Source organism: Triturus cristatus, chromosome 5_2 (genome assembly GCF_964204655.1).
Source record: "Triturus cristatus chromosome 5_2, aTriCri1.1, whole genome shotgun sequence".
In the NCBI taxonomy this organism is placed as follows: Eukaryota; Metazoa; Chordata; class Amphibia; order Caudata; family Salamandridae; genus Triturus; species Triturus cristatus.
In genome coordinates, this window is record NC_140588.1 from 794,190,228 (window position 1) to 794,202,855 (window position 12,628).

Genomic DNA, 12,628 nt, shown 5'->3' on the forward strand with positions numbered 1-12,628 from the left:
AAAAAGGACTTTTGAGTGATGTCATTTGAATTGTCATGAGTGATGTCATCATTGATGTCATTAGTGATGTAATACGTGAGGTCATAAGCAGTGCTTTGCGGGGACATAAGTTATAGTTATCTCAGGTAACTATGACTTCTGAATTTCACTGGTTTTGTACAAGTGAAATGTGACCCTAACTATTACGTCTCGGTAACCTTTGGGTTTTTCAGTGAATTTCTAACGATTTTTTTTCTCTTTCCTAACTATAACGTCCCTGTAACCTTTGTTTTTTTCAGTCAATTACTAAGGTTTTTTAAATTCAATTTCCTAACTATAATGTCCATGTAACCTTTGATTTTGTTCAGTGAATTTCTAACGGCCCGATTCACAGCACTAACTTAAGACTTTCTCAGTTTAGGAGTAGTATAGTTAGGAGTCCTAACTTTACTGCTCCTAAACTGAGAAAAATCCTAACTTTAAGACTTTCGGTATTCACAGAAGGCATTTAGGAGTCCTAAAGTTAGGACTCCTAACTTCTGTGAATACCGAAATGAGTAAGTGCCTTCTGTGAATACCGAAATGTGTAAGTGCCTTCTGTGAACACCAAAATGGTAGTAAGTTTAGGATTTTGTCTTAAGTTAGTTCTGTGAATCAGGCCCTAAGGGTTTTAAAATTCTATTTCCTAACTGTAACCTGTAACCTGTAACCTTTGAAAATGAGTGTGTGAGTGAGTATAAGAGTATCTCAGTCGGGGTGTAACTGAGAGCGTAAGTGTCTCAATGGCTCTGTGAGTGGGTCTGTGTGTGGGTCTGTGAGTGTGGGTGTGAGTGGCCAGGCCACATTTGAATGGCAGAGGGGAGCCGTGCGGCCCTCTCCCCAAGACGATTTCACCCCGGGGACCCCATCCCCCCGGGCCCAGCCATAATTCAATGGTAAAGGGTGGCCGCGCGGCCCTCCTTCCGGGCCGATTTCAGCCCCAGAGACCCCCATTCACGGGGCCCGGCCTTTTAAATAATTAATTTTAAATTTGGGTAAAGTGGATGCGTGGACCCCACCCCGGGCTGGTTTCGGTCCCAGGGTCCCCATCCCCGGGCCCGGCCTATTCTTTTTTTATTAGGGGGCTCATAACACACTGGGGGTGTACCCAGTGTGTTATGGGTCTTGAGGTTAACCCCCACGGTCCTTGCCAGCTCCCCGCCTCCTGGGGGAGCCGGCATTGCTTTCACACACAGGGATTTGCTAAACATGCAGTCCCCTGTGTATGAAAGCAATCCTTTTCTCTGTTTCCCAGCTCACTTGACAGTGGGCAGGGAAACAGACAAAAGCTCCGCTTCCAGCAAGCAAGAGCATTTCTCCACTCTTGCTTGCTGGAAGCGGAGTGTTTGCTAGGACTTGGAGGGAGCTGTCAAAGCTCCCGCCAAGCCACAGCAAACAGCTATGACACCCCCGGACATAGCAGGAGCCGGGCCTAGGGCATCGCAGTCCCCAGGGTCCTTATTGGCCCCCCTCCCTTTGATTTTGTAGGGAAGTCCCCGGGGAGGTAGCGGTCCCCAGGCTGCGAATGGTCCGGGAGTGAGGGCCACATGGCCCCCCTCCCATTTTAAAAATAGCATTTGGCCCCGGGGAGGTGGTGGTCCCTGGGGCCCAGGGGGTCTGCGAGGCCCTCTCATTACAAAGATAATAGCCCCGGAAGGTGGCGGTCTCAGGGGCACGGTGGGTCCGTGAGGCCCCCCGATTTATTTACCATCAGCAATGAGGAGGTAGTGGTCCCCAGGGCCCGGGGGGGGGGGGTCAGTGCAGCCCACCGTTAAACAACATAAGCCCTGGGGAGGTGATGGTCCCAGGGGCATACCAATGGACTTTAATTTTGTGTTAGCCCTGGGGGCTAATTAGTAGAGAAGCGTGGGATCCCGCAACTTTTTTTTGATTGTTCGGCTGGAGCTTTTTGCCTCAGGCAGGGTACCTTTGGGACCCCCTCCAAAGGCCATGGGGATAAGGGTATGCCCTATGGGGAATTTTCTTGCCCCCGCTTGACGGATTGCCTCCAAACGTTCAAGACAGCAGTTGAAGTGAGTGGCAAACAAGTTTTGAAATTTCGTGAGGATTCGTCAAACGGCGCCAAATTTATTGGGTAACCAAAAATGCTTTTCCTACTTAAACTGGTGTAGGAAGCTGGCTCTGTATATACTGTACCAAAGTAAGATATAGTGTGCACAGAGTCCACTGGATCTCCATAGGTAGGCAGATGTAAAAATAGATAATACCTTACTCTCTATTTGTGGTAGTGTGGGCGAGCAGCAAGGCCTTATCAGAGGGTATTGATAAGCATCTATTCTACACACTCAGGCAAGAAATGACATCACACACTCAAAGACTGAACTCAGACCAATTTGTTTTGTATAAAAATATTATTTAGTTGTATTTTATTTCTAGAACCAAGCAAGGCCTGGCACAGGTAAGTGTAACAGTACTTTGCAAGAATAATGCAGTTGAATGCAATTGGTTTGGTTACATGTAAGTCAAATGTTCATAAACAGTTGAATCTACCGAGCAAATATTTTGTAATTACTTTCTAGATAATTTTTTACATAAATGTTTCTACTCAGTGTGATATGCCTAGATATCACACTGGGACATTTCCTGGATAAAGGTAAGTGAAACAGTTTTTCTTAAAACACAGTTTCTTAGATTTCCATACAAAACACCCTCAACACTTTCAGAGGAAAACAGTCAATGCCATCCTATGGAGAAAATTGGGTTATCGTTTTGCAGGTAAGTAAATGGTCTTGAGGGTTGAGTCTTGGGGTTAGAACAAGGGTTCCCCCAGGGTCAAGGATGCACTCAAAAAAGCACCCTCAGTGGCACTAGGGCGGCCGGGTGCAGCGTGCATAGGCCTTATGTAATCCAATGGGGGACAGGGGGCCTCTGGTTGGTGGCTGCTCACGAGCAGGCCACAGGGTTGAGGGAGCAAAGCTCCTGGGGTTAAGCTCAGGGCCAAAGGGGGTTCAGGTGAGCACACAAGGTGCACCCACAGCGGCGGCAGGGTGCAGGGTTCTGTTTTAGCGTTGGGTGCCCTGTTGTTTTCAATGGGAGTTGCCAGTTTTGGAGTTTTGCTGCAGGTTCGGTCCAGGAAGTCTTTCAGGAGGAACCAACAACTGGGCAGGTAAGTCGGAGGGACGTAGGTGCACCTCAGGTCCTCTTCTACAGGGCACAGGGCAGCTGGATGCAGGGGTGCCTTTTGAGGTCGGATTTCACTGTACCGGGTCACTCAGGGTTGTGGGGGTCTCCGTGCAGAGGCTGCAGGCGAAGTCGGGGAGTCCTGGAGTGGTCAACCCACGGTGGACTCGGACTCTGGAGCGCTGGGGGAACAGTGGGCCACTCAGACTCGGGCCGTAGGTGTCGGGTGCAGTGGTGGTTCCAGGCATCGGGTTTCTTTGTCATCAGAAGGCTCGGAGTCTTGCTTTGGAGATTATTTTGAACAGTGCTGCTGTTCACAGGAGATCTGGTCTTTGTTGAAGGTATTCAATCCTCTCTGGGGTTCGCTGGCTGCAGGACAAGGTGACTTTTGGCACAGAATCTCTGTAAACTGTAGACGGGCCGGTACGGCTGGGGCCAAGTCAGTGCTTCTCTGCTGGGCGTCTTCTTTCGTCCTTCTTCTTCATAGGTTTTCGGGAATCTGCCTTCTGGGTTCCGGGCTGCCACCTAACTACTGTGGAGAAGTGTGGCTCAATGGTTAGAGCGGCAGACCCTGATGCAGAAGTCTGACCCGGGACCAGGGTTCAATTCCCGCCTCGGCTGGTCTTGGGCTTAATTTCCTCAGACCTGATAATTCTCACCTCGGTGCCTATCCTAATCATGGGTCCCACTCTGCAACTCTGGGCAATAGCTTGCTTAATCTCCACAACGGCCCCAACAACGCTGGCCTCACCTTGGGGGTGCCCAGGAGTGGACACTTCACAGGGAACGGCCAGGAAGGGTTCCTCAGCGGTATTCGTACAAGCGCCGAGATGCCTCCGGGTAGTCGTGCGCTATACAAGTACATTTACTGTATTTAGGGGGCGTTTTAGGGGTCTCAAGGTCAGTAGCCAGTGGGCAACAAATATTGGCACCACTCTTCAAATGCGCGTTTTATTGCTAGCAATTCCCTATCTCCCACTGAATAGTTTTGTTCCGCTGGGTTTAGTTTATGCGAATAGAAAGCCACAGGATGTAAATGCCTAGTTTCTAAACTCTGAATTCCTTTTACAGAAGTGGGGAAAGGTTAATGCATGATGGCAGTTATCTTTTGTTGGTCCATTGTTACCCCCTCAGAAGATAGCAACAAATCCCAAAAAGGTCACTTTTGATGTGTGGAACTCACACTTGTCCAGCTTCACATAAAAGTAGTTCTCTCTCAAGCATTCCAACACAGCCCTCACATGTCTTACATGATCAGTGGTAGTAGAGCAGTATATTAGGATGTCATCTAAAGAAGCTATACCACATACATCTAACATATCTCTCAAGGCTTCATTAATAAAAAAAACTGAAAGGTGACAGGGGCATTACAAAGGCCAAAAGGCATCACGATCTATTCATAGAGCCCGAATTTTGTGCAAAATGCAGTTTTCCATTCATCGCCTTCTTTTACTCTCACTAAATGGTATGCTCCCTTTAAGTCCAATTTGGGAAATATTTTGGCCTCTGTAACCTGATCAAGTAATGATTGGATAAGAGGAAGAGGGTACCGTTTTTCTATGGTTCCATCATTTCGGGCGCGGTAGTCAAAACAATATTGAAGACCTCTCTCCCGGTTCATTGGAATTGGTAAGTATAGCTATATCTTTTTGTGTTACAAGTTCTTGATTGCACTGGAGCATACAAAATTCGGAAGAAAAAGACAAAGAATGGGCCCTCCAATCAATGGTCGCATTATGTTGCGTGTACCTGGGGATCCCCAAAATTGCTTGGAATTTGGGTGCGTAAATAAGATCAAACTGAACTGTTTCTCTATGTTGATCTAACATACGGAGTTCCAGTTCAGCAGTCGCATGAGTGACAGGGCCGGATAGTACTCTCGACAATAGTTTTTACTTCATCCACTACGGACTTAGGGACCAAAGGTACTTCCATGCATTTGATTCATTGCATATCAATAAAATTTCCAGTTGCGCCATAGTCAATCTTAATCTTAACATCTATTGACTGATCTCCTTACAGTCGTTTCACTGCTATCTGAACATTGGTATAGCATATACAGAGCCACCTACCTACATCAAGAGTCTAGACTAAACTCCACATCAGCTGCTCAACCCGACCCCATAATACATCAATCCTTATCACAAGAGGAACCAGACACAACGCTAGGAGCACCTGGGTTAGGATCAGGCGCAAACTCTGACGAACACAGGGGAGAAATGGAGCTCGATACTGAAGTCACAAAAGAACCATTCAGACCACCATGAAAGGGCCACTGATCACTTCTAGACATCAGCAGAGTGAGTCTCAATTAATTCAGTCACGGCGGAAAGAACATCAACCTCCAAAAAAGGGGAACAAGCATTACTCTGTTTCATCCAGCATACTACGCAATTGGAAACAATGACGTCCCTAACAGAGGCAATGTCCTTAACCTGTTAAATCAGATCCCAACAATAACTAGGGTCTACTCGGTGGACATTGACTCCATCCAATTTATTGGCCCTACTTCTGGGCACCAAAGCAAATCAACTAGGGCCACTTGTAGCTCTACCGACATGGCCCAGAAAGTACTTCGCGAGAGCAAGCATTTCATTGTGGAAACCTACCAGGGTGCCCACATCTGTTGATGAGAGCTATAGGCGAGGACAAAGAGAACGTGGGCAATGCAGAAATCTCCAAACAGTGCAACCCTCATAGAAGATTTGAAGAGCTCAAAATAGGACCTAAAACTGGTGATATGGAGAGTAAAGAAACAAAACACAAAAGGCTTTTGGGCCAATTTATTTGGGAGATTAAGCACCACCACTCCAATGCATTTTGGAGAAAGGTGAATGTTTTAAGCAACCCACTAAAGCACTGCTTGGACTCAAACCTCTCAGAGGAATCCTGGGCTACCTTCCTCAATGCTCATTTTAACTCTCACACAAATGCAGCTGCAAGACCGGTAGCTGCAGGGGCCGCCTTACTTGAAGGACATGGCATTCTAAATGTCTTTTTTAAAGAAGCTGCTAGCGCGCTATGAATCGACGCCAACACTATACAGCGGCAGATAACAATGGGTTGAATCACCGGAACTCCAGGCCCAAACGGAACCCTGCAAGCCATCTTTAAAACCGACATGATTAAATGAGCTGAGAATATGGCCACTTGTTTAATCATGGCCTAACAGGTGCCATATTAGCAGCGTCCTGGAGAGGGTCCATTTTATTGCCCATATTCAAAGGAGGCAACAGAGCAGCCGCCGAGAATTACAGACTTATAGCCCTCATAGACAATGAGGCAAAATATTACACCGGCATATTACTGGAGCACCTTCTGAACTGGGCCACCAGAAAATTCAATGATACCAATCAATCAAACTGGGTTCTCAAAAAAACAGGTACAACAACTAACATCGTAGCCCTGTCTCTATTGATCAACTCCTCAAATGCCGCCAAAAGTACACTTTATCTCTGCTACATTATCTACAAAAGCGCTTTCGACTCTGTAAATCGAAGCAGGCTCTGGAAGAAACGTAACAACTGGCTTATCCCATTGGTGCTCTTAAGAGCAACAGGGAACCTGTACACAAATACATGGTTAAGAATAAAATTGGGTAACAGAACAAACTTATCCAGGGCAATAGCCACTGCTCGGGGTCTCAAACAGGGGTGCATTCTGGCCCCTACACTTTTGAATCTGTTCTTGGCTGATCTACTGGCTCTAACCCTCAGCAATTCCCATGCTCGGAAGCCTGGCTAATTACTCTTATCTAACCTCCTTTATGCTGATGATTTGGTACTTATCAGTCAGACGGAGGTTGGCGTGCAGTGCCCTCTGAATGCTACCTAAGATACTCAAGCACGAACGGCCTGAAAATCAACACGAAGAAGTAAAAAATCAAGACTTGCAGGAGAAGAGTTACAGGAAATGCTAATTGATTTCTTGACTCTGCCAAGATTGACAAAACATGTGAATACAAATACCTCGGCCTGCTGTCTGACTGCAACGGCTCTTTCCAACCCCAGAAGGAGGAAATTAAAAGAAAAGGGATCGCTCTGGAAATGGGGCTGAGGACCCTATTCAGAAATGTAAATGGTCCATCGTACAGTCCTGTCTTAGAAATTGGCAGGGCCAAGATTGTGCTTACCCTGGTATATACCAGCGAAGCCCTACGTGGCAGAGACTCAAACATTCTGGACACAACTATAGCAACAATATATAAACAAATCTGCCGACTCCCTAGTTCCACATCACCAGCACAGATCAGGCTGGGGTTTGGCCTTCTAAAGCGGACAGTTGCGAGGTGTGTGGCCTTTATCAATCCATGCTGCAGATGCAAATCCTCTGAGAAGAACACCATTAGCCACAATGTATGGCTGGAAATAACTAAATAGAGGTTGCGCACTGGCAAGGGATTATTTACTTACAACAATTGACAGGTTTGGCCTAGCAGAATTAAGCTCTGCAGTAGCAAGCTACAAACTATTTAAAAGAGCTGCAAATAAAACGTCTAAAATGTTATCTTTAGAGGACAAAGCAACCTTAGTAAAATGATCACACGTCTGGATGGTCCTAAAGGGCTGTAAGTCTCTGAAATCGCAGAAATATTTGGGAGTAATCTTTAACAGCAGGATATAGGCCAATACCTCAAACACCGACTGAAGATTTTGCCTTCAACAACATGCTACTCCTTGGCTAAGCGTGGAAGCTAAAGTGGACTGTAGGCTGTGTGGCCACCCAAAGGAAGACATAATTCCATGTCATGTGCCTCTGCAAAACGACCCTTTTATCCTTTGTTGCTGTTGCCTTCACCCTTTCTGAAACCAGCTCGGGCTATGCTCCTGCAGAGAAGCGTGTTTGGTCTGCTTGAATTCAGCTGAGCCGCAACGTATCTCTCAGACTGTGAAATATCTCCAGGGGTTTGAAGGGGTCTTAAAGAAGGCACTCAATCAGAATGACCTGAAGACTCGATAATAACAGACCCACTAAAAACTCCTCTGCAGGTACGACCGGCACCAAGTAATCGATAATACGCTTTTGCTGCTGCTTGAGATTCAATGGACTGATGGTCATAACTTGTTACCTGAATGCAATTAAGCTGCATTTTCCACAACAGTAAGTGGTTGAGTTATATAGTCATAATTAGATGCCAATAACTTTTACTTTTTTAAACTTGTACGGAATTTTGAGTCCCTGCATTGCACAAACTCTTTTGTACAAGAGATTACTTGCTAAACTGATCACAAGGACAATAATTTCCACTTAAACTGCTGGTTATCATTTTAGTCTCTAACTTTTGCAATTGTTACAGGATCACTGCTCGGGGAAAGTGCACTACAAACCCCACCATGACCGGGAGGACACACTAGTGCCCAGATCAAGATCACCATCTTAGCTTACCAACTTGCTCTCCAGGGATCATATTCTTGAACTTTAATTTGCTCTCTCGCACTTTCTCCCCTCCAACTGCCCAGCTGACCTGCTGCAACTGGACCTTTCTGGACCTGATTTTGTAATGCTGGCCTCTGCTACACTGAGTCACTGATCCCTAAGTGGTGCCTCCCCAGGTCTTGGACCCTTGGCAGGCATCAGAGTGCACTCCTCTGAAAAGAAAAGGAGAAATCCTGAGGTTTTTGGCTTTTCGCGACCATAAATGGGCCTGTCCGCGTCAACTCTGCTGCCCTCGACGATCGGCAGCACAAAACTCTGGTGAACCCAACTGTTCATTCTACTACGACCGCCTGCAAAAACATGAGATCTGTACTTCGTGCTACAGCAACGACCATCCGCGGCGCTCTACCCATGGCCTTGTCCACTAGGAACTGGACCTTTCACGCTGGACTCTAAGAAGGTAACCTTTTCAGCAAGACTAAACTGTACCCTGTATCTGGCCCATGCCCCATCACAGTCAGCCTGAACTTCCAAGACCAGATGACCATGGGTGATGGTTTATTTTTTTTAGGGACTATACTTACCTAAAACTTTGAAATTCAATATATTTTGGTTCTACTGATTGGATTTTTGTCAATTTTATGTCATTTCCTTTATTAAATTTTACTCTATTTTTTTTAATTAGAGTGGCATTTTTCTTGTTCGTATTTTCACTTTATTACTGTTTGTGTGCTGCACAAATACTTTACAGATTGCCACTAAGTTAAGTCTGACTGCTTTTGAGGCAAGCTACCAGATGGTTAAGCACAGGTTAATTTTGTGACGTTTGTGGTTCACCCTGACAAGGAATGTGGCTGTTGCTTGAGAAGGGTTTACATCCCCCTCAACCAATAACCCAATTTCTTACTTCCTCAAACTACCATGCCTGTATATTTTAGACAGGGTTTCCCCACTCCCGATATGGCTACCGTGCCCCACATGTATTTTAATACTTATAATCTGTGCCATTTGTGACTATAGTCAAGCACACTCCCTACTATGAGAGGGGCATGCTCCCAGTCTGTTAGTAGTTGTAGTGTGTCCTGCAAGAAGGCTTCCTGGCACCTATTGAAGGATAAGTACAGGGTTTGGCCCTGTATCACAACCTTCTCCATATGTATTTTGCTAGCTGAGCCAGTAAAATTTAAGTTTCCACATATCAGGATTTCTACCGCTTTCTTTTGTTCCAAAGAGAAGTACTATGTTGAGTAATTTCTAGACCTGAGCCGCCTCTGATCGTCTAACAAGCAAATATCAAATCCCAGCACTATAAGCTCATGCAGGATCCCAAACCATTTAGATGCGATATTAACCCCTTTGCTTTTTATGTTGCAATTGTGAGCCCCATTCGGTTGTAAGATGGACAAGCTGTTTTCCTCTTCATTGCCTTTACATCCGAACCCCACAACACAGCCTATGAAGCATTGGGTACGTTGGCTTCTCTCTATCCCCTTTCCAAGGCCTAAACCCTACCTGGATGCATTATTCAATTCAAACTCCACCTTAAACTTAAACATTTCTCTATTTAACATCTCAATCCAAAAATTGTCAGTGTAGTAGTAGAAAACAAAAGTACCTATGTAAGCAGATTCCTTCCACTCATTCAAAACTAACAGCAGAATTTAGTAAGGTTACACTGATATAAGATGCCACTGTAGTCCTCAAACCAATTCAGGGATTGTCAGCTCAGATCCCTAATCCAAACAGGTGTCCACTAACCCGACCTGACTCTGAAGGGGTCGTCAGATCAGTAGCACTGACGTTCTGCCGTTTTTCACGTACTTATTTTTTGCTTGCCTTAACTTCGTCCTCCTTAGGGACATTGCTACGTTGTTCACACATTAACTTTCTGATGCTCAGGCCCCTGCATCTCAGAGCCAGGGCGGGATTAAATTTGGCAGTTAGTCACATTTTTCTTTTTGAGACCATGGAGCTTGCACACATTTGTGAACAACTTCATGGATCAGTGCCAATCTTGCCATTTGAACATGATGGGGAACGAGTGGCCCTGGCTATACTTTAACACCTGCTTCTTTGGGATCTGTCACTAATCAAAAGGCTCTTCATTTCTGCAGAGTCATTTAAGACAAGTTTGTAGAGAGATGGTGTTGGAGGAAAACGTACCATTATTGGGCACGCCCACCATGATAAGTTATTTTCTTAAAAGTTGTGGCTGCATGATAGTGTTTGCGCTTTTTCTAATGAGTAATTCTATTGTTCAAATTTCTCATTCACATATGCCAAGGAGGCTAACAGGTAAACTCCGGCATACGGCCAAACCGAGGTAAGTACATAAATAAAGAAATAAAACAAATTACATTGCGCACGCTGCATCGCCATTTGGAGGGCAGGTCCAGCCAAGCGTTCTCTGCAAAGCTTCGAGGCGGGCAGGCACCAAAGTGATGGCCACGCTGCCGCACCACATGGGCGTCCTGAGCGCAGTGTGGAGGCCTCGTCCCGGCAGACCCCTCCACCAGGCCACGCTCCGCAGTCGCCAGCCGCAGCGTCTCCCAGCGCCGGGCGGGAACACACCGCTTGAAAATGAAAAATTTCCTAGCTAACGTAACGGAAAGTTTCAAGTCTATTAAGGACTCAGAGGCGAGGATTATGCCTTCTTCCTTCACTTTCCCATAGCAGCATGAAGGTAAACAAGGACTACGTTTCCCATGAACCATAGGGAAAAAGGTAGTCAAAAAAGGACAACATGGTAACAACCAATCAACAAACAGCATCAATGTCCAATCCAATGTGAGAGCGTCCCACATAGTCCTTTGCTAGTGTCCTCTCTTCCTCTTTTGGAGCGCGACGACAGCTGGTCCGCACTCTTCAAATATCTTGTTTTTGAGCGTCCGAACCTGCAAACAATAGAGACGCATTACTCCAGAAAACACAATTGAACCCTGTTACAGAGCAAGACAGGTTACACACATCAGTAAAGTGTCAATCAGCACTGGAAAACGTCTACTTACTGTCATACGGGGAGGGATCTCCTAAAGGAGCGAAGGGCGGGATAATCCTCGCCTCCGAGTCCTTAATAGAATTGAAACTTTCCGCTACGTTAGCTAGGACATTTTTCATTCTATGTCAGGACTGGAGGCGAGGATTATGCTTGTTCAAAGCTTGCCCACAACCAGCTGAGCCATATTCAGGACTGGCTTGAAATAGAACCTCTTAAAAGTAGAATCCGAAGACCAATCGGCAGCATTGAGGATATCCTCAAGACGCGCGCCTAGGCCAAACGCCTTAGATGCCATTGCTCCACGAGCAGAATGTGCTCCAAAGTCTCAAAGGCTTATACCAGCCTCTTGCATCACCCACCGAACCCATCTGGCGATGGTTTAAAGGGTTTTATCGGAGCGCAATGAGCAACTGGCGTTCTCCTGGGGGACGGAACTCTTCCGTCATTTTCTCGTAAGCCTTTAGACATTTAACCACACATAACTTCGGTGAGTCCGGGAACGCCGGGTACGAGATTACCCTAGTATGGCATTTAGTACGCCGTAGAAGAGTGAAGGTGACCCCGTCAGGGGTGAACATCCTTCCAGAAATATCCAAGGCCTGCACATCCGAGACTCTCCTGAAAGAGATCAAACAAAGGAGCATCGCCAGTTTCGCTGAAAGCTCCTTCCGAGAAAGAAACCGGTTAGGCTGCCATGAGAGATTAAGAACCAGATTCACGTCCCACAAGGCGGAGTAACGAGGTTCCGGAGGTAACGAAAGCCTCACTCCCCGAAGCAGTTTGCAAACCAAGGGGTGCTCCCCTATAGGTGCGCCATTAACCGGGGTGTGGCCCAAAGAAATAGCCGACCTAAAGGTATTAACGGACCGATAGGCCAAACCTTCAGAAGCTAGCTGGGCCAAAAAATTCACTACCTGAACCACGTCTGCGACCAAGTGATCGTAACCCCGTCGCATACACCAACTGGCCCATCGGTTCCACGCGGACTTGTATCTTTTAACTGTGCTGTCCGCCCAAGCCTTTGAGATGAGGCTCTCAGCCGCTCGTGAAAGTCCTGGGGTTTCCCATCTACCCCGGAAATCCGCCACACCATGA